This window comes from Jaculus jaculus, chromosome 12, assembly GCF_020740685.1.
Source record: "Jaculus jaculus isolate mJacJac1 chromosome 12, mJacJac1.mat.Y.cur, whole genome shotgun sequence".
Classification (NCBI taxonomy): Eukaryota; Metazoa; Chordata; class Mammalia; order Rodentia; family Dipodidae; genus Jaculus; species Jaculus jaculus.
This window is the reverse complement of record NC_059113.1, coordinates 93,128,354-93,147,820: the sequence shown is the minus strand read 5'-3', so window position 1 is coordinate 93,147,820 and position 19,467 is coordinate 93,128,354.

Genomic DNA, 19,467 nt, shown 5'->3' with positions numbered 1-19,467 from the left:
GCGTTAGCAATCTCTGGTTGAGAATAACAGGAGGAGCTTAAGGGTAAAAGGAAGGCTAATGACTGGATCCTTTGGTTTGGTTACACTGCTCTTTTTTTTTTTTTTGGTTTCAAAGTAGAGTCTCACTCTAGCTCAGGCTGACCTGGACTTCATCAAGTAGTCTCACGGCTGGCCTCAAACTCACAGTGATCCTCCTACCTCCGCCTTCCGAGTGCTGGGATTAAAGGCGTGCGCCACCACGCCTGGCTTGTTCTTCGTTTTAAAAAATATTTTATTTTTATTTATTTATTTGACAGCTAGAAAGGGGTGTGGGGGGGGGGAGGAAATGGGTGTGCCAGGGTCTTCTGCAAATGAACTCCAGACGCATGAGCCACCTTGTGCATCTGGCTTGGGACTCGAACTGAGGTCCTTTGCAGGCAAGCACCTTAACTGCTAAGCCATCCCTCCAGCCTTATGCTGTTCTTTAAATGCAAAAAGAAGAGCATTTTGAGGCACCTGTCCTGTTCACAGCAGCCAGAAAGACTGTCACCTTCAAATATCTCCGACATTAGCTTATGTTATGCTTTCTCTGACGTCTCTGATGATATTCCATCTCTCGGAATCAAATCTAAACATCTGATGGGCCTGACGAGGTCCTCTGGCTTCCAGAACGGCCTGTTCCTGGCTTCCACCTATGACCAGCACTGCTATCAGCCCCTAGATATGCACCCAGCTCCAGCCTCTCCCTGACTCTTGCCTTCCTTACTGTCTGTTCCTTTTCTGCCTCTTCTCAGACTAGAGGCCAGGACATTGTTTTGTCCACTGCTACATTCCAGGATGTAGTTCCTGCCATGCTTTTCCTAGCGCACAGTAAGTGATCACTACATATTTGTGAAATGAATGAATAAGTTCAATATTTGTGCTAGGACCTAGCAAACATTCTAGATGTCTCTCAGCGCTTGACCGCTGCCGTCTTGAACTCAGCGCCTCCCTCTCTCTGGGCTCCATCTTTTCCTTCCTTCAAATAGCACCTTGGGAACATCTTTGTCTCGCAACGGATGACAAATGTTGTTTTGCAAAGTGTTTTGTTAGTTCATACAGGAAAGTATCTGCCTGGAAATATATTCCATGGGATATTAAAGAATGTGTTTCCCTGATTTATAGATGGGAGAGGCAGCAAGGTCTGAGAGGCAAGGAAACCAATGGGGGTATCCATGTTGACTAATGATTAATTATTATTTTTTTAAAATATTTATTTATTTATTTGAGAGTGACAGACACAGAGAGAAAGACAGATAGAGGGAGAGAGAGAGAATGGGCGCGCCAGGGCTTCCAGCCTCTGCAAACGAACTCCAGACGCGTGCGCCCCCTTGTGCATCTGGCTAACGTGGGACCTGGGGAACCGAGCCTCGAACCGGGGTCCTTAGGCTTCACAGGCAAGCGCTTAACCGCTAAGCCATCTCTCCAGCTCCTAATGATTAATTATTGTATCTGAAGGGCTGTTTTCCTATCAGCTGATAGGTTGGAAAAATAGACTAGAGCTTGCTAGGTTAGCGCCACCGGTCACAGATGTTGCCTCTGCGATTTTAGATTATACTATCCATTACAGACAGCACCTTCTCATTTAGAAACATAATTTGTTGTTCTCCCAGACCAAAACAAAAAAAAATAAAATAAAAGCGCTGACATTTCACATACAAGGCAAAGATTAGAGTTGCTGCTCAGGACTGCATATGGAAGTACATTAGGTTGTGGTGTCCCTGAATCAAGGACACCCGGCAGCTGGCACTGAGAGAGATGTAGGAGGCAGTGACTTCTGATCTTTATTATGCAAATGAGCCAGACTATTTAACCTCATCCGGGGAAATGTCACTGATCATTTCAAGCTCCAACTGTAGCACCAGCATTAGTACTATTATGTTATTATTATTATTATTTGTAGGGCATATGTAAGCCCAGGCCCTCTGATGAAGCCGAGTTCTGCTTGCTCAGACTGTCTGGGGCTGAATATCAGATTCGCGTTCATATTAAACAGACAAACAAACAAATAAGCAAGCACTTTTTTTTCCCCCTCTCATTAATGCTTGCTGGTGGGAGATTTTGCAGAGCTGCTATCTAGCATACACAGGTGAAGGGGGTGGGAATTTCCTGAAATGTAATTTCTACCTCCAGAGGCTTCTTCTCCAAGCGCTTCGGGTTCCCACGGCAGAAGCATGTAGAGGTAAAGAAGGGAGTTGGGGTGGGTAAAGGATAGATTGGGGAGTGAGAACGGATGAAGGAGGGCTAGAGAGATGGCTTGGTGGTTAAGGCACTTGCCTGTGAAGCCTAAGGACCCAGGTTTGAGTCCCCAGTACTCCTATAAGCCAGATATGCAAGATGTCACACATATCTGGAGTTTGTTTGCAGTGGCTGCCTCCAGCATGCCCATCTTCTCTCTCTCTCTCTCTCTCTCTCACACACACACACACACACATGCGCACACTCTAACATGAATGAATAAAATATTTTTAGGGCTGGAGAGATGGCTTAGCGGTTAAGCACTTGCCTGTGAAGCCTAAGGACCCTGGTTCGAGGTTCGATTCCCCAGGACCCACGTTAGGCAGATGCACAAGGGGGTGCAAGCATCTGGAGATCATTTGCAGAGGCTGGAGGCCCTGGCGCACCCATTCTCCTCTCTCTCTCTGTCTTTGCCTCTTTCTCTGCCTGTTGCTCTCAAATAAATAAAAATAAACAGACAAAAAAATTTAGAAAAACAATTTTAAAAACTGGTGAAGGGAGTAAAAACAAGAGATATGCCATACAGTATGAGGGAAGAAGGGGGTTAGGAGGAGAAATGTCCTCTGCTCCCACTCATGGGTCACCGCTATCTAAAAAACGCAAAAAACAAAACTAAGCTACAGTGAGGTAACAAAGAGGAGGCAGTAATAATGAGAGAAAAAGTCAAAGACAGCCAATTAGGAGCCCAGGGAGGTTGAAGGCAGAGATTGAACATCTTTGAAATCCAGATTGCTTGACCTCAATTGGCAAGGACCAGCTTTCTGCGGCAAAAGCTCCTCTTGTGGGAAATGGAGTAGATAAAAGTAAAACATCAGGCGGCGGTGAAATTCTAGAAGCAAGAAAAAGCAAGCTGGCTACGTGCCCTCAGCCTGAAACAAAGGGCACTCTAGTTCGGGTCTCGCATGCCCGGCAAAAGCTCATGTGTGAAGGGCTCGGTGCTCAGCTTGGTTCTTTCTATTGGACGCAGTGACACTTTAAAAGCCAGGGCCATGGACTTGCCTTACAAGTATGAGTGCTTAAGTTCATATCCCCAGACACCACATTAAAAAGTCAGAAGCTGGGCTGGAAAGATGGCTTAGCGGTTAAGCGCTTGCCTGTGAAGCCTAAGGACCCTGGTTCGAGGCTCGATTCCCCAGGACCCACGTTAGCCAGATGCACAAGGGGGCGCACGAGTCTGGAGTTCGTGTGCAGTGGCTGGAGGCCCTGGTGCACCCATTCTCTCTCTCTCTGCCTTTCTCTCTCCATCTGTCACTCTCAAATAAATAAATAAAAATTAAAAATAAACAAAATTTAAAAAAAAAAGTCAGAAGCTGTGATGGGCTTCCCGGCATGCGTGGGGTGAGAAAGGAGAGGAGAGAGAATTACTCAAAAGCTCTCACACCAGCTAGCCTGGAGCATGAAGCAATGACCAACAAGGAGAGCAAGCGATCCTGACTCAAATGAGAGCTGTCCTCTGACCTCCACGTATGTGCCAGGCCATGCCTGTGCTCACACACATGAACATGCACACACACAAGTCATAGCACATCATACACACACACACACACACACACACACACACACACACACATCAGAAAAGAAACAAGCGGCCTAGGGATGGCTTAGAGGTTAAGGCACTTGCCTGTAAAGCCTAATGACCTGGGTTTGATTCCCCAGAATCCACATAAAGCCAGATGCACAAGGGGGCACATGTATCTGGAGTTTGTCTGAAGTGGCTGGAGGCCCTGATGCCCCCATTATTTCTCTGTCTGTCTCTCTTCTATCTCTCTCTACTTGAAAATAACTCAATGAAGAAGCCAGGCGTGGTGGCACACACCTTTAATCCCAGCACTCGGGAGGCAGAGGTAGGAGGATCACTATGAATTCAAGGCCACCCTGGGACTACATAGTGAATTCCTGCAGGTCAGCCTGAGCTAGAGTGAGAACCTACCTCAAAAAAAAAAAAAAAAAGAAAAAATTCAATGACAATTTTTATTTATTTATTTGACAGAGAAAGAGGGAGAGAGAGAGAGAGAGGGAGAATTGGTGCACCAGGGCCTTCAGCCACTGCAAATAAACTCCAGACATGTGCGCTACCATGTGCATCTGGCTAACGTGGGTCCTGAGGAATTGAAGCTGGCTCCTTTGGCTTTGCAGGCAAGCACCTTAACCATTAAGCAATCCCTCCAGCCCAATGACAATTTTTAAAAAGGGAACAAGGGCGAAGGTTGGAGAGATGGATCAGCAGTTAATGGCACTTGCTTGCAAAGCCTTCCGGCCTTGGTTCAATCCTCTCCAGTATCCACAAAAAGCCAGATCTACAAAGTGCCACATTCATCTGGAGTTTGTTAGCAATACATGAAGCCCTGGCACTGCCCATTCTCTCTCTCTTCTTGCAAATAAACAAAGAATATCTTAAAACTATTTTTTAAAATTTTTATTTATTTATTTATTTGAGAGCGACAGACACAGGGAGAAAGACAGATAGAGGGAGAGAGAGAGAGAGAATGGGCGTGCCAGGGCTTCCAGCCTCTGCAAACGAACTCCAGACGCATGCGCCCCTTTGTGCATCTGGCTAACGTGGGACCTGGGAAACCGAGCCTCGAACCAGGGTCCTTAGGCTTCACAGGCAAGCGCTTAACCGCTAAGCCATCTCTCCAGCCCCAAAAAACTATTTTTAAATGAAAAGAGGGGCTGGAGAGATGGATCATTGTTTGAGTACTTGCCACATAAGCACAAGGTCCCAAAAAGGCTGGAGACTACCTGAGTTCAATTCCCCAGCACCCACTTAAAAAGTTGGGCAAAGTCATATAAGTCTGGAACCCCAGCCCTGTGGTGGGGGACAAAGATCAGGGAACTGCAGGGGCTTGCTCATCTCAAAAATGCCAGCTGTGGGTGAAGTGAGAGACTCAGTTGCAAACATGTGCATAAATGATGGAGGAAGGACAGTCTGTGTTCTCCACATGCCTCCATACACATGCCCATAAAGGTACGCACATGCGCACAACACACACACACACACACACACACACACACACACACTCCTTGAAGAAAAGGAAAAAGACCTGGGCCTAGTGGGAGGTCTTAGGTTACTGGGGTGTGCTCTTGAAGGGGATAGTGAGACTCCTTTCCTCTCACTTGTTGCTTCCCAGGAGCTCTGGGGGGGGGGGGGCGCTGGCTCTGCTCCACTGGATGTGGACACAATGCAGACAGAAGCAGTGGGCCAGTGAACTCTAGGCGAAACCTCCACAACTGTGAGCCAAAATCAAACTCTCCTCTTTTTCCTTTTCCTTTTGCTTTTTTTAAATTTTTTATTTTATTTTTCATTTTTTGGTATTGTTATTTATTTATTTGATAGTGACAGACAGTGAGAGAAAAAGAGAGAGAGAGAGAATGGGCGCGCCAGGGCCTCCAGCCACTGAAAACGAATTCCAGATGCGTGCGCCCCCTCGTGCATCTGGCTAACGTGGGTGCTGGGGAATCGAGCCTCGAACCGGGGTCCTTAGGCTTCACAGGCAAGCGCTTAACCACTAAGCCATCTCTCCAGCCCTATTTTTTATTTTTTTGTTATTTGTTTTTTTGAGGTAGGGTTTGGTCTATCTCAGGCTGACTTGGAATTCACTATGTAGTCTCAGGCTGGCCTCACACTCACAGTGATCCTCCTACCTCGGCCTCCTGAGTGCTGGGATTAAAGGTGTACACCACCACACCCAGCAAATTCTCCTCTTTCTAAGTTGCTGGGTCTCTCAGGTATTTGGTACAGGAACAGAGAGCTGATCAACACGTAGGAGGATGTTATGTTCAGTTAATGAGGGGGAAGATTCATAAAGTGTACCATTGTAAAGAAAAACTCCACTGACCCTCAGAGCTCTCCTCATCCCACTCCAAATCCTTCCAATATAAACCCTGAACTTGAGGTCCTAGTGCAACTAAATCTGACATCTTGGGAATCTTGGTTTTTCAAGGAAGGGTTTCACACTAGCCCAGGCTGACCTAGAACTCACTATGTAGTCTCAGGATGGCCTCGAACTCATGGTGATCCTCCTACCTCTGCCTCCCAAGTGCTGGGGTTAAAAGTCTCTGCCACCATGCCTGGCTTCACATGTGTATATTTTAAAAATAGATTCCAGGGCTGGAAAGATTCGGTGGTTAAGGCACTTGCCTGCAAAGTTTAGGAACCCAAGTTTGATGCCCACGTAAAGCCAGATGCACAAGATGTCACATGCGTCTGGAGTTTGTTTGCAGCAGCCAGAGGCCCTGGCACATCCAGATTCATTCTCTCTCTCCTTGCAAATAAATAAATAAAATCTTAGAAAACAATAGATTTCCAGGTAATTCTCAAGTGTAGCCAGTACAGCTTTGGCTTCTGACAAATGCAAATGCTATCAGAGCAAGTCTTCTTGTATATTTATTTATATATTATATAATTATATTATATAATATATAATATAATTATATATTATAATTATAATGTATAATTATAATATATTATATATCTTATAATATATTATATAATTATAATATATAATTATATTAATTATATATTATATATAGTTATATATATTATATATTTATAGTATAATGTATTTATATATTATTTATATACAATATTAATTTATAACATTATATTATATATTTGTATATAATACATATTATATGCAAATATATATATTTATATTTATATATATTATATGACAGTGACTGTCACCGAGAAGAAATGAAACTAACTCCTGCTTTGTGCCCGACACTGTGCTCGATAGAAATTGAGAAGACTCATCTTCTACCAGGAAATGGCAATGTGGGAGATAGTTCAGGAATGGAAACAAGTCATATAAGTCGGTCACCCAAGGCACCTGGAGGGTTGCCTCCTAGACCTCCAGGAGCCATGTTGGCAGGCACAAGTTTGTCCCTCGTTGTTCTAGCATGGGACCTGGGTGGCATGCTCCTAGTTCTTCCTACACACAAAGGAGAAGTGCCTGGGCAGCAGCTATTGCCAACGCAGAATTATCCCAGGGAGGCAGCATGGATACCTGGCCATGGGCAGCACTTTTTTTTTTTTTTTAATTTTATTTATTTATTTATTTGAGAGTGACAGACACAGAGAGAAAGACAGACAGAGGGACAGAGAGAGAATGGGCGCGCCAGGGCTTCCAGCCTCTGAAACCAACTCTAGACGCGTGCGCCCCCTTGTGCATCTGGCTAACGTGGGACCTGGGGAACGGAGCCTCGAACCGGGGTCCTTAGGCTTCACAGGCAAGCGCTTAACTGCTAAGCCATCTCTCCAGCCCCAGGGCAGCACTTTTTGAAGGTTTCCTTTGCTTACCTCCAGCCTCCTCTGTGTTGGTCAACAGTGCGGTGGAGAGATTGGACATCAAGAAATAAAGGGAGGGCAGAGGTGGAGGAAATCTTATGCTGGAGACTTAATGGAAGCCTGAGTTAACTGGCACCTTCTAGGTAAACACTGAGCATCTACGACGTGACAAGACTCATGCTGGAGGCTGAGAGAAGTCAAGCCCAGATCTTGCAGGGTGGTGAGATTACACAATTTCCCAGCTGGTCTGGAGCTGCTGCTAAGCTAACGGCTGTTCACTCATTCCCTCCTCGTCTCTCTTTACCAAATGCTAGGGGGCCTCTCCACAAAACAAAACTGCTCTTGGGCCTGGAGAGATAGCTTAGCGGTCAAGGTACTTGCCTGCAAAGCCTAAGGACCCATGTTCGACTCTGCAGATCTCACGTAAGCCAGGTGCGCAAAGGTGAGGCAAGTGCCAGGTGGCACGTGCCCACTAGGTGACACAGGCATCTGGAGTTTGATTGCAGTAGCTGAGGCCCTGGTGTGCCAATTCTCTCTCTGTCTCTCTTTCTCTCCCTCTCTCTAAAATAAAAAAAGAAGTAAATAAAATAGAGCCAGGTGTGGTGGCGCACGCCTTGAATCCCAGCACTCAGGAGGCAGAAGTAGGAGGATCTAAGTGACTTTGAGGCCAACCTGAGACTCCATAGTGAATTCCAGGTCAGCCTGGGCTACAGTGAGACACCACTTTGAGAAAACAAACAAACAAATAAACAAAATAAAACACAAAAGAAACTGCTGTTAATGGAAGCAGATACAAGCATCCCTGGTTTTTGGTGGGAGAATGCTTTCCACCTGTTTATCATTAGTCCTCCTCAAAAACATATCCCTGAAGTCCAAAGAGGGGACTGAGGACCCAGACTAAACACTGCTTCTCTGAATAGCCTCCCGCTTGGCATCATATCAATAACCCGTCACCTAAGGAGCCAATGGTGTGACAGCTCAGCTTTTCTTTAGAAGAGAGGACATCCTCTACACAGAGCTTGCTATGGCTTGAGAGCTCTCTTCTCTGGTGGCTGAGGGTTAGTCCGAGGTCACATCTGGTGGCCTTTCCTTTCTCACTGTTCCTGCCGAGGTTCTGGTCAGTGATGAGTTTTGTGCAGAGATTTCTTTCCCAGAATTGAGAGACCTGTGCCCTGGAAAGAATGCTAAGGAGGAACCTAGGGCGGACTTGTATCTGAGTTGGTTTGGTAGACAGGTCAGCAACATCTCATGAGGAGATGAGAGGCTGAAATCAATTGCCCGATTTGGGTGCCACTGTGAAGAACTGTGAAAATAGCACGTGAGTTTGGATGCAGAGCTGAAGTCCCTTCTCCCTCCATGCTCTGTTCTCTAACAAGGACCCTTGTAGCAGACAGCTTCAGGTTCACTGAGATGAACTTCCAGACCAGGCACAGTTATGGAGGAAGGGATATTTATTGAAGCTTACAGATCCAAGGGAAGTTCATAATGGCAGAAGAAGCTGATCTGCTTTCTTCACAAGACCAAGCAGAGAGAGAGAGAGAGAGAGAGAGAGAGAGAGAGAGAGAGAAGCATAAGCGTAAAGCCACACAGCACAGCACGCTTCAGGAACTCCAGCTAGGCACACTTTGCATATCTCTAGATTGAAATCTGAAACCCACCACCATACCTAAGATCCGCCCAGTGACATTGCCTCCAGCCAGGAGGTGCAGATGCAAACTACAAAGTAATCAAACACTGAATATGTTGGGGGCCATCTATTCCAACTACCACAACCCTTCCCTGAGGAACTGCGAAATAGGTGGAGTACGTTCTGTTAGCCCATGTGAGACAGTGCGCTGTATTCCCATAAAGCCTTTGGACCCAGAAGATTGTTGGGATTTTTAAAAATTTATTTATTTGAGACAGAGGGAGAGAGAGGGAGACAAAGAGGAAGACGGAAAAGATAGTATGGGTGTGCCAGGGCACAATAAATGAACTCCAGATACATGCGCCACTTTGTGCATCTGGCTTACATGGGTACTGGGGAACCGAACCCCAGTCATCAGGCTTTCAAGCTTGGCAAGCAAGCAAGTGCCTTTAACCGCTAAACCATTTCTTCAGCCCAGATGTTGGGATTTAATTGAGTTATCCTCTGTTTCTTTTTAAAAAATATTTTTCTATTTATTTCTTTGACAGAAAGAGAGAGAGAGAGAGAAACACAGAGAGAATGGGTGCATCAGGGCCTCTAGCCAGTGCAAACGAACTCCAGATGCATGTGCCACCGTGAGCATCTGGCTTATGTGGGTACTGGGGAATCAAACCTGGGTCTGTAGGCTTCACAGGCATGCACCTCAACCACTAAGCCATCTCTCCAGCCTGAGTGATCCCATTTCTATTAAGCTAGGAAACAACAAAAAGTAACAGAAAAACAATAACCAACATGTGCTTGTCAAATTTACGAAGACATAAAAGGCAGCAGTTAGGAGTAAGGACTCAATTCAAACCTTGATGGATTGTTGATGCACCCAACAGATTTGATCAAGTATGTTCATGTGTCTCTAAACTCAGTTTTCACATCTACAAAATGGGGATGGTATAGCGTATGTGGAAGTGCATTGCAAGCAACAGACCTTAGGTCTTAGCTGCTTGAAATCATACGAAATTAGTGTCTCACCTCTGGGTCTGAAATCTTTGAAAGCGTAGACTGTATTTATTTTTTCTTCGTATCCTCATCTCCAAATATAATAAATATTCTGACACACTCTATGTGCCTAAATGTAACCTTCAGGGAAAAGTCGGCCTGGATTCCTCATCTGAGTTGGCAGACCCTGGCTGTTCATTTTACTCTGTTAGTTTCCTTCTTGGCTCTTGAGGTGATCTATTTACTTGCATATTGTCTGTCCTCATTAGACTGTAATTTATAGGAGGTCAGAGGCCTTGTCTGTCTCGTTGATCAGGGTCTAGATGGTGCCTGGTACCAAGTAGTTCTTTGCATGTGTTTGTCAAATAGACAAAGACACACAAGTCAAAAAAGCTATTTTGCCACTGTTAGTAGTAGAAGTGGTTTACAAGGTATTGATATGGGAGTTTGGGGTGCCTTTGAGCGACAGAGCTTTCCTCTCTACTCCTGGTTGGCTTGTGACAATGGAGTTGGGGTGCCAGATGTTCAAGGCCACACAAGACTTCCAGAGTCACTGGCCTCCGGGTTCATGTCCCATTAAGGGTGAACTTTAGAAAGATTTTATTATGGAGTGTAGATGAGAAGAAACAAGGCAGAGTTCCTGTTCAGAAGGGGGTTTCTGGAATTGGGAAATCCCTCCTGGTGTCTCTGGTAGGGGTCTAGGAGGTCCCCGTGTGAACATGTCCAGACACCACCAGGTCTCCAGGGAAAAGAATAATCTCATTTATATTCCCAGAGAATGAGAAAAGGAGCAAAGATAGCTTTTCACATTTTTAAAAATATTTTATTTATTTATTTGAGAAAAAGAAAGAGGTAGAGAGAAAGAGAGAATGGGCGCGCCAGGGCCTCCAGCCACTGCAAACGAACTCCAGACACGTGCGCCCCCTTGTGCATCTGGCTAATGTGGGTCCTGGGGAATCAAACCTGGGTCCTTTGGCTTTGCAAGCAAATGCCTTCACCATTAAGCCATCCCTCCAGCCCCCAAGATAGCTTTTTAAATAGGCAGAGGCTCAAGGAGATGCCACCTTTCTTCCCTGGCAGGACTAGAACCCATGTCTGACCCAGCCTTACCCAAGTTGGCCGCTGGCAACATTCTCAGCTTCCTGCTTCTTCACGATTTCCCTGAACTTGGCACACTTGGGTGGGCTTGGCCCCTCCTGAGTCAGCCTCTTGAGCCCACCAACCAGGTCTCTCCCTTACACACCTGAGTCTGATGAGGAAGCTTATCCTAATTGGATGTTTGACCCACGTAAAAGATCCTCATGTGTGCAAGGGATATCTTCCTCTTCCTCTTTCAAGCCAGGCTTTCTTTAGGGCTGTGAGCTCTCGCCTTGTGTCTGGGCTCTTTCTTGCTTTTCTACTTGTGTGATTTCTTTTTAAGTTCTGAGCCCCTTACTCTCAGTCTTGTTTGGCCTACCATGCAAGAGGGATCTTACTTTTGGGCTCTCTTACTTTGATTTCTGTGTGTGTCCACGTGTGTGTGTGTGTGTGTGTATGTGTGTTTGTGTGTGTGTGATGTGTGTCCATCCATCTGTCCAGCCATTCACTCGAACTTTCCCCACTCATGAAAGGGAGATTCTCTCCATATCCTCTTCCCCTTTCCAGCTGGGCTGGGGGGAGAATCGCCTCTGCCTTTAGCTTCCCTGCTAGCTCCCGTCTGGGTCCTAATTCTCCCTAAAATAAACCTTGCAATTCATAACTTACCCCTGAGTCTGCATTTTCAATTCCTTGCCAACTTGGATTAAAAACTCAAAAGTTTAGGCTGGGCGTGGTGGCGCATGCCTTTAACTCCAGTACTTGGGAGGCAGAGGTAAGAGGAGTACCGTGAGTTCGAGGCCACCCTGAGACTACATAGTGAATTCCAGGTCAGCCTGGGCTAGAGTGAGACCCTACCTCAAAAACCCAAAAACAAACAAAAAAAGCCCCAAAAGTTGGAGTCCAAGGGCATGGGTTTTCTTACATCTTTATGGAATTTAATCCCTCCCTGGACCCTCAACCCTGGCATCACTAGGAAAGAAAGAGATAAGGAGAAAGCAGGTCCTATGACAAAGGTTTAGGCATCTCCAAATCTTGGTGAAGTTTTAGGGGGAAAGAGATAAGAAAGAAAATCACACCAGATTTCCCCCCTTACAGGCTCAAAAATAGATAGATAGATAGATATAGATATAGATATATATCGAATAGATATATAGATATAGATATTTGACAGAGAAAGAGGGAAGGAGGGAAGAAGGGAGAGAGAGAATGGGTGAGCACCAGGGCCTCCAGCCACTGCAAAAGAACTCCAGACGCATGTGCCCCTTGTGTATCTGGCTGATGTGGGTCCTGGGGAATCAAACCTGGGTCCTTTTGGCTTTGAGGCAAACACCTTAACCGACTACTCATTCCCCCCCCCCCAGACCTCAAGGATATTTTGCTTTCAGAGACCCTAAATTACTTCAGTATCAGAACCAGTCTCGACAGACCAGAATTATCTTTAGAAAGCTCACCAGCTAGGGTGAGGATGATCAGAAGTCCACCAAGTGTCCACAGGACAACCCATTTCCCCCAGGCCTCTGCCAGGAGGCTCTTCCTGCTAGTCTGAGCGAAATGAACGAGGATTTCTGACGTGGACAAGGGCTGCTCAGTGGCTGGGAGAAGGTGGGGGGGGGATTAAGTAGGGTGGAAGGGGGGCAGGGTGGGGGACAAACCTCTCTCTGGACTAACTGAAAGGCTCCAGACAGCTCGGGCGCAGGGCCAGGCTGCTCGGTTCCAGTGGGAAAGCTTGACCTTGGCCAGGATCAGCCAGGAAGAGGCACAAATGACTCATTGTCCCACATCCTTGAAAGGTGAAAACCCAGCAGTGTGTGTGTGTGGCCTCTGGGGTTTGGATGCTCTTGCGGCCTTGGCTCCTTCCTCAGCCAAAATAAAAGCACTTGGCCAGTCCCAGCCTGGGGACACAAGCGGGCGGATCTCTTTCCTTTGTCCTTCCCGACACCTCCCTGCGCGTCCAGTTTTGAAAATAGCGCACTTCCAGCGCGATTTCCAGGGCTAAGAGTAAAACGTGGTTTCTTTTTATACAGACTTCAGGCAGGGCATGGGCATTTCCAGACGGAGCATGGGGTAGTCTGTGGGCGGGGGAGAAATGCGATATGCTTTCAGAATACGTGGGCAGCAGGTCTTAACTTCAATGCTGATTTTTGTGCAGAAGTTTGGAATCCGGGTGCTAAGAGGCGCCACTGCCCCCAGATCGCCACCAGAGGGCAGTCTTGGAAAATATTTCTAAATATATATTTTATTGCTCTGTCTAGGAAATAGTGTCTTTTTTATTTTTTTTAAAATACCTCCAAAAAGGAGCCTGTCTAAAATTTTAGGGAACTTTTTTTCTTTCACTTGTTACTGTTCCTCATTCTTTCTCAGCCCAGCTAAAGAAGAAGGCTAGAGTGTAAACGCAGATGCTGTCTTCTCGGTCCTTTTGTCCCCATGGGATGCAGCTGGCTGTGTCCAGGGAGGCAGAGATCACCCCCCACCCCTTCCTTTTCCTCCTCATCTTCCTGCACCAGGCTGGCCCTGATGGGCAGGGCCTGTCACCCCAGCAAGGGCCTCTGGCTGGAGTTTCAGCCTTTGCTGGATTGCCCTCCATAAAGGCCTTCCCTCCGAAGAATGTAGTGGCCGGAAATCCTCCCACAAGAGCCAGGGAGGGTCAGAGGGGAAGCCGGGGAGTCAGACAATTAAATATAGGGCTCCAGGCCGGCAGCCACGAGAGGATTCCACTCCATATGTAAATACGTGTAAATAAGGCAAACCTAGTGCTGGTCCTGGGAGACTTTGCACACACTTTGTGTAGTCAGAGCTATCTTGGCTGGTGGGAAACGTCCCTTCCCTTTAGTACACAGGGAAATTTAGAGGGAAACCACACACACACACACACACACACACACACACACACACACACACGGACTGCGCATCTCAAAAGAAAATTACTCCATTGAATTCCAAGAGGGGGCTTGAGGGAAAGGTTATTCATGTCTTCATCGACGAACGGAATGCCAATAAATGGCAAAGATAAATTAGACTTGCTCCTTGGAAACTAAAGCCTATTCTCTTTCTGGAGCGTGCTCGACGATCGCGCGGACATCTGTGTCACCCTTGAGAGCTGATGTCGTTCCTTCATGCAAGCAGCCTCGTTTCCTTCTGGAGCTTTCCTGGGAGGGACGAACCATGGTCCTGAGTCACGGCAGCAGACCCCAGGGCAAGGCCTGCCTCAGAGCGGCGGCGGTAGGTAGATCTGGGGCTGGAACCCGTCTTCTTTGTTGGGTGCCAGTGTCCTCTGCTTCCTTGCTGCCCTTAAAAGCCAGGCTGTAGCCGTGGCAAGGCCAATCCTCTGATTTCACTTGGAAAGCTACTCCGCATCCTTCCAGAGAGCTCCCGCGGGTGACTTCAGGGTGTGCGTGCTGCGGGCCGGCAGGGGGCGCCCCTCTGCTGCGTGCAGCGCGTCCTCGTGGCAGCTCAGGGATGCTCCAGGGAGCCAGGACCACAGGCGGGCCTTATCCCTGCTCCTCTTGACGATGCTCCCTTGTGCACACCCTCTAAGGACGCCCACGAGTGAGCGCTGGAGGCTTGGTGTTGCCTCGTTGAAGAGTCACTGGATTCCGCAGGGCCCATGTGTGACCGAATGGCCCTTGCAACAAAGTGAGTTCGAGGCTACCCAGAGACTGCCTAGTGTATTCCAGGTCAGCTTGGGCTAGAGTGAAACCCTGTCTCAAAAAACCAAAGAAGGTAAAAGAGAAAACTGGAAAGAAGGGAGGGAGGCCCGCTCCCCACGGTGCACAGACGCTGAAGATTGCCTGTCCATCTCGCTGTCCTGATGGATTGACTGTCCCACGAGCAAGCAGCTGTTCCCTATCCAGCGTGTCAGGAAAGAGCCTTCAGTGTCTTCACACTGACTGCACACCAGGTCAGAGAGATTTGGGTCTGTGTTCAAGACTTCCTGTACGCATGAACAAGAGCTGCCCCTATTTCAAACTGTCCATGCATCTGCCAAGAGGGTGGGGACAGAATGGAGTGTGGTCACTCGGAACAGCTGGCTCCTTTCTACATCACTTCAAGAAACTGAGGAGTGTGGGAGGAAGCCTGGCCTGCAACGAGTTCATCTGAATGAGGTGTTGTGTGAATTTTCCTGGAGCCATGTGGACAAATAGCTAGTCACCTCAGAGAGGTCACTGATACAGCCCCCAAAAAATGATTCCACCCACCCGTCTCAGCTTTAGTGGACCAGTGAGTGCATTGGGGCTCCTTACAGGATCATAGGTGAGAAGTTACTTATAGAAACACGGATGACTTAAGGGCAGCTACCTGTCCAGAAAGCCCACCCTAGCAACTTGAAGAATCTGCTAGTCTCCTGTCCCCTGCAATCCCTTCCCAATTTTGTCACCTCGGAGAAGGGCCTTGTGAATCTAACATGTTCCAGGAGCTTTCTCAGCTCTGTAAATTTTATTGATTTCCTACCTTGTATGCGCTTTCTTCCTCCTGCCCCACGGACTATTTCGATTTGGACGAAAGAGCTACACAATATAAGGTGTGAGGTGAACCCGAGTCAAGGGCACCACTTATAACTGGCTTAACTGCCAGATTGGAGGGGGGAAGTGAGGAAGGAGGGTCTTCCTGGGACAGAAACATGTTGTGTTCACTTCTAGCAGTTACTTACAAGATCCCCCCTCCTGGCTTTTGTTAGGTTCCCATAAGCCACATGAGCTTAAGAGTTGAGGGACACTTCACCCTGGCTGGGTCCAGGCCAGCATGGTCAATAGAAGGGAATCGGTCTTGTGCTAACCCATGGAGTCTGGACAGCAGACCCTGTGGTCTGGGGTAGGTCCAAACTGAGGGAGTGGGATTATCTTGCAGGGCCCAAGTGTCCCATGGGAGGGACCCGGCTGTAGCAATTTCTGGGAAGAACTAAATAGAAGGACCGCTCCTGTGATGTAGTTCCCCAGGCTGAAACTGCATAATGCTGTCAGGTTTCATAGGCCTAGGAGAGAACAAGGGAGGGCAGGGGGAATTTGAAAGTAAGGAGCTTGGTTAAATCAAACTCTGATTTTTTTTTCCCACAATAGTCCAGGGCCAGGAGAGTTGCTCCTACTACAGTGTACAAAGAAAAACAATATGTGTACATTCGAAGATACTGTTTCTGGGCTGGAGACATGGCTTAGTGGTTAAGGTACTTGCCTGGGAAGCCTGAAGACCCAGGTTTGCTTCTCCAGGTCCCACGTAAGCCAGATGCTCAAGGTGGAGCATGCATCTGGAGTTCGTTGGCAGTGACTATAGGCCTTGGTGTCCCGTTCTCTCTCTCTCTCCCTCTCTCTCTCTGTCTCAAATTAAAAAATTGAAGATAATTTTTCTTATTTATGAGAGAGAGAGAGAGAGAGAGAGCAAGAGAGGGAGAGGCAGAGCATGCATATGCAAGAGAATGGATGTGCAGGGCCTTAGCCACTGTAATCGAGCTCCAGACCCTTGTGATGCCTTGTATGCACCTCCGTGTACACACGTCCCTTTCTGCATCTGGCTCACGTGGGTTCTGTGCAGTTGAACCTGGGTCTTTATGCTTCGCAGGCAAGTGCCTTAACCTCTAAGCCATCTCTCCTGCCCTGAAGATACTTCTAAAAATTATTTTACTTTTATTTATGTACAAGGTGGGGGAATGGGCACACCAGGGCCTGCAGTAAAACAAACTCCTGAAGCATGCGCCACCATATGCATCTGGCTTAAGTGGGTCCTGGGAAATTGAACCTGGGTCCTCAGGCTTTGCAGGCAAGTGCCTTAGCCACTAAGCCATTGCCCCTCCCTCCCAGACCCAGAAGGTACTTTTTATTTTTATTTTTTTGGTTTTTTGAGGTAGGGTCTCACTCTGGCCCAGGCTGACCTAGAACTCACTATGTAGTCTCAGGGGGGCCTCAAACTCATGGCGATCCTTCTATCTCTGCCTCCCGAGTGCTGGGATTAAAGGCGTGTGCTACCCTGCTTGGCTTAATGTTTAATTTTTTAAATTAATTAATTAATTAATTTTTAAAAAGGTTTTTTTGTTGTTGTTGTTTTGTTTTTTGAGGTAGGGTCTCATTCTAGCCCAGGCTGACCTAGAATTCACTATGTAGTCTCAGGGTGGCCTCGAACTCACAGCAATCCTCCTACATCTGCCTCCCGAGTGCTGGGATTAAAGGCATGAGCCACCATGCCCGTGCCTGGCCAGAAGATACTTTTTTTTTTTTTTTTTTTTTTTGAGGACTTTTCAGCGCTTATCTGTGAAAAGACTGGAAGAGAAAAGGTTTTTTCCAAACTTGAAATGCCTCTAGGCTAGTGGATTAGAACATTGTAAGAAAAGCAAAAGTAATGTACTTGCTGTAATTGCATAAGCATTCCCTAAAGGTGCAGCATATGAAGGACTTGGCTCCCAGACTCTGGTGCTATCAGGAAGTAATGGAACCCTTAGGAAGCCTGGTGGAGGGACATTAGCTTGTTGGCAGCTTGTCCTTGAAGGGAACTGCCATGCCCCTTGTCTCTCTTTGTTTGCTCTCTGGTGACCATGCAGTGAGCAGCCTCATCCACCTCATGCTACTGGTATCATGCACTGTGCTGCCTCAGTCCAGAAAGCCCATGTGACCAGAGACTACACCATTCCATACTGTCAGCCACAGAAACCTTTCTTCTTTATAAGCTGCTTTATCTCAGGTATTTGTTATAGTACTGGAAAACAGACTCATACAATGCCCTGGAGGGAACTGTCTCTAAAGCTCTTCATCCAGAGAGCTTCGTGGTGACAACCACTCTGCCTTGCCTTGTCCTGCGTATCCTGCCTGGTAGCTCCAAGCCTCCTGTATGGACATATTTTCAGGAACCAAGCCCTGCCCTGCTGAAGCTGGCTGCCTTCTCTGGGCTGCAGATGGTAAGCTTAGTTGAAGTGTCAGTGTGGAGTTGGAAATGGGCACCTCATGTTGACCCACTTCTGGGACGGGCTCCTGCTTTGCTTGGCAGACTGGCCCTCTCACAGAGCCATCAGATCACTTACCTAAGAGCTTGCCTTCCTTTCCCTGCTCTGCACTAGCTCCTTCTTGAAGAGCAACTGCATTTGCTAAGGACCCAGAATCCTGTGGAAGCCACCACACCAAGTAGTCAGCAAGCCCGACTCCAGGCCCTCAGTGGGGTCTTCAGGAAAGCCAAAAACACATGTAAGGTTCTGGAAGAACAACCAAGAGGGGCAAGACAGACTGTGTCTCGAAGACTCTGCTAAAGATAGATTTCCTTTGCTATTTATTTTATATATTTTTTATGAGAGAGAGAGAGAGAGAATTGGCACACCAGGGCCTCAGCCACTGCAATCAAACTCCAGATGCTTACGCCACCTAGTGGACATGTGTGATCTTGTATTTGCCTCACCTTTGTGTGTCTGGCTTTAGTGGGTCCTGGGGAATCGAACCCTGGTCATTAGGAATGGCAGGTAAGTGTCTTAACTGCTGAACCATCTCTCCAAACATCCTCTATTATTAAAATGTTTAAATTAGGAGGCTGTCAAGCAATTGAACTCCATTTAGATTTGGGATAACAATTATTCTTCTTGGATATTTTCCTGTGGTGATTTTGGCTGCTTTCATTTCAATGCTGCAGAATCACATTTTCTCAGCTGTTCAATTACTGCAAACTGCTTGTTAAACAATGCCTTCAGAGGGAAAGAAAAAGGGATCTGATTAATAAAGTGCTCATGAAAGGGGTGAGATGGGAGAGCTGTCAGGCCCTTTGCAGATGCCAAAATGCAGGCTGGACCTGACCTCAGAACCCCGCCTGACATGAGGCTGACCACACATGACTTTTACTCTGTCTCCACAGAGTCCAGAGCAGCTTAGTGCCAGGCGCAATGTGGACACTTGCCTGCTGGACGGAGACAGAAACTCATTTCCCAGCTGTCAACCGGCCTGACACAGAGCTGGTAATGATTTTCTGTCAGGCGAGGACTGTCTGGATTTGAACCCATGGCCCAGAGGTAAAAGGCCAGATGTGGGGCTTCCTTGGCAATCACCAGCTGCCTCTTGATGCCTGACCCTCACACATGCCTGCCCATACTTTCTCGTCATTCGGATCAGTTTTGGTCATATCCTAACAGCATGGGGCTGATGAGTCACTCCCTCTGAGAACATAAATGTGTCCTGGGGCATGGGGAATGAAAGGCAGAGAGGACAGAGACTAGATGGGCTTAACTCACCCTCCCAAGCTGGGTGTCTTAAGCTTCCCTCGGCCC